We start from the raw sequence: 3,358 nt of genomic DNA, 5'->3' as shown, positions 1-3,358 counted from the left end.
AAGAATGAGTGATGCTGGTATACCTCCCCCCAAGCTTAGGCTTTTGGCCTAAGTGGAGTTCAACCCCAACGAGGGTCGTTGTTCCTCGCCGGTGGATAGTCCATGGAGTAGTCATAGTAAAGCTCCTGCGCAGAAGAAAAGCGTGGAGGCTCCGCATATCCACCATGTTGATGCGAGGAACTTGCTGCATCGGATGATGAGTCGAGGTGCTCCTCGACCTCTATGTCGTCTCTTGCATGATGGCCTCCTCTCTCTATGTGTGCATCCAGTGCACCTTCTGTGACCGACCAATCTCCCCTAGAATCAAGGTTAGACAGAACAGGCGCAGGCAATCTTACTAATTTCTCAGTTTTCTTAGTTATTCTCCAAACTTTCTTATAAAATATCATCTTATAATACAGGTTACCCAAGTTGGAGGAATCTGAAACAAATTCATGTTTAATCATAGAGGCTATGTCAAGTTTTTCTATGGGGAACGGAATATCAAAATGATGAGGTTCTACATTATGAAAAGCTAGTAAACGGGAGGCGATGAGGCCTCCACACATTCCACCTTTCTCACGGTTAGTAGCAAGTCTATAAGCTATTAATGCCCCCAAATTATAAGACCTACTATTTTGCAGTGCTGCAGCTAGAAAAGCCAAATCCGGGATAGAAAGTTTACCACCAATCCTTTTGGCGAGAACGCATTTGGTAATAAAATAAGCAAAGTAGCGGATAGCCGGGAGCTGAATACTAGTGATTTTACCACTTTCACCTGAGAAACTCCTTCCATCGCAAATCATCTTGTAAAGATCCGAGAGTTCTTGCGGCGATCCCCTTATCTTCTCGCACGACCCCCATTGCGGTATTCTAATTGCTGCACAAAAAAAACTAAATGGCAAGTTGACAGTTTTATTGTAAATTTTATACTGGACCGTGGGGTTAGATCGCGACCAATTAAACTTGAAGTCCTGCACAAAAGCCATAGTTAATTTTACATATTGTCTTGGCTCTCCTTCAACAAAGTCACTCAGCCCTGCACGAGAAATTAGAGTTTGAACATCTTCAAATATCCCCGCGCTTCTCATGAAATCCGCGCACGGGTAGTAAGAGGGGTATACTCCCTCTTCACGATTGACTATCATAACTTGTTGGACTTCCAATTCTTGCTGGTTCAAGTGATATCTATTCCATTCCATTTTCTGAAATTTCAACAACCAATATAAAAATTTGATTTGGTGACATAAAATTGAGGGAAACTACCATAGGAACTTGCTAGAGTACTAATCATGCATCAAAACTAGTTTCTACCACTTAGAACAAGCATGCAAGCTCACTAAACATGTTACCTACAGCAGCAAAATATTCAAGATATACTCAACCAAACGAAATTCTACTTGGATGGGTGGAGGAGTCACATACCGAAGAGCAAATGTGCCAAATTTCAGACAGAAATCTGGGCTGAGCAAAGAGATCGAGAAATCTGGAGTTCTTGAGCAAAAACGCGAGTGAGAGGAAATGGGTTCGAGTTTTTTCGGGAGAGAGAAGGTGCTGGGAGGAAGAGATGGCAAAGTGGGGCAGAGGGGGACCCACACCACATGGTGGCGCGGCCACCTCCTTGGCCGCGCCGGCCTGTGGTCTGGCGCCCTCTGGTGCCCCACAGGTCATCCTCTGGTGCTCCCAGGTGCCTCGTCGAAAAATAGGACCAACGGTATAATTTTTGTGAATTTTTGAAAACTTTGAAAAATGCACATTTCTGGGTATTTAGTTTATTATTACTGGCGAGGAAAAATTTCGAAATCTTCAAATAACCAAAGAACTTTGCAAATTAAAAGTGCTACAGCAACTAGAGCAAGTGGAGGAAGAAAGATATGTTGTTTACCTCCTCTACGCATATAAAAAGTATCCGTTAACAAGGTTGATCAAGTCTTGTCACCAAATAACTTTTTCATAGCATAAGAAGAAATAAACCTCAAATCAATCATGTTACCTTGAATTGTATTGATATGGATCCAATCACGAGAGTTTGATATTCTTCTTTAGGCTCATATATAGGACAATCAATAGTTCCCACTTTGATAGTTCTCACATTAGAAATAGTATTAACTCCACACGCTTTCTCAATCCTCTTGGGGAAATAAACGGTATGTTCCCTATCACCAACATTGAAAGTAACCTTTCCTTTGTTGCAATCAATAACAGCTCCTGCGGTGTTAAGAAAAGGTCTCCCAAGAATGATAGACATATTATCATCTTCAGGCATTTCCAATACAACAAAATCAGTTAATATCAAGCAGTTAGTAGTAACTTGAACAGGAACATTCTCACATATACCAACAGGAATAGCAGTAGATTTATCAGCCATTTGCAAAGATATATCAGTAGGTATCAACTTATCTAAGTAAAGTCTCTTATAAAGAGAAAAAGGCATAACACTAACACCGGCTCCCAAGTCACATAGAGCAGTTTTAACATAATTATTCTTAATAGAACAAGGAATAGTAGGTATACCTGGGTCGCCCAACTTCTTTGGAATTTTGCCATTGAAAGAGTAATTAGCAAGCATAGTGGAAATTTCCTCATTGGGGATTTTCCTTTTGTTAGTAACAATATCTTTCATATACTTTGAATAAGGAGGCAATTTAATAGCATCAGTCAAAGGGATTTGCAAGAATAAAGGTTTCATCCAATCGCAGAATTTATTATAGTGTTCTTCTTCCTTTGATTTTAGTTTCTTAGCAGGAAAAGGCATTTGCTTTTGTACCCAAGGTTCTCTTTCATTACCATGTTTCTCAGCAATAAAATCTTCTTTAGTGTACTTTTTATTTTTAGCATGCTTTTCAGGTTCTTCTTCAACCTCTTCTTTATCAGGAGTATCATTCTTATCATTATCTTTATCATTATCATGTTCATTACCACTTTCAGTTTCAGCATCAGAAATAGAAATATTATTAGGATCATTAACAGGTTCAGAGGATTCTACAACATTTTTATGTTTCTTTTTCTTTTTCTTCTTAGAATGAGCACTAGGTTCAATGCGTTGAGAATCTTGTTCAATTCTTTTGGGATGCCCTTCAGGATATAGAGGATCCTGGGTAGAGACACCACCTCTAGTTGTTACTTCATAAGCATGTTTCTCTTTAGAATTATTCCCTAACAAGTCATTTTGCACTTTAGTGAGTTGATCAATTTGAGTTTGAATCATTTGAAAATGTTTAACAAGCATCTTAACATCATTGGAGGTTCTCTCCACAATATCATGCAATTCACTAATAGCTCGAGAATTTTCCATTAAATGATTCTCTACTCTCATATTAAAATTTTCTTGCTTAACAATATAATTATCAAACTCATCTAAGCATTGTGCAGGAGGTTT

The sequence above is a fragment of the Lolium perenne genome, chromosome 5 (genome assembly GCF_019359855.2).
Source record: "Lolium perenne isolate Kyuss_39 chromosome 5, Kyuss_2.0, whole genome shotgun sequence".
Lineage (NCBI taxonomy): Eukaryota > Viridiplantae > Streptophyta > Magnoliopsida > Poales > Poaceae > Lolium > Lolium perenne.
The sequence above is the reverse complement of the archived record's forward strand: the minus strand, read 5'-3'. Positions refer to the sequence as shown.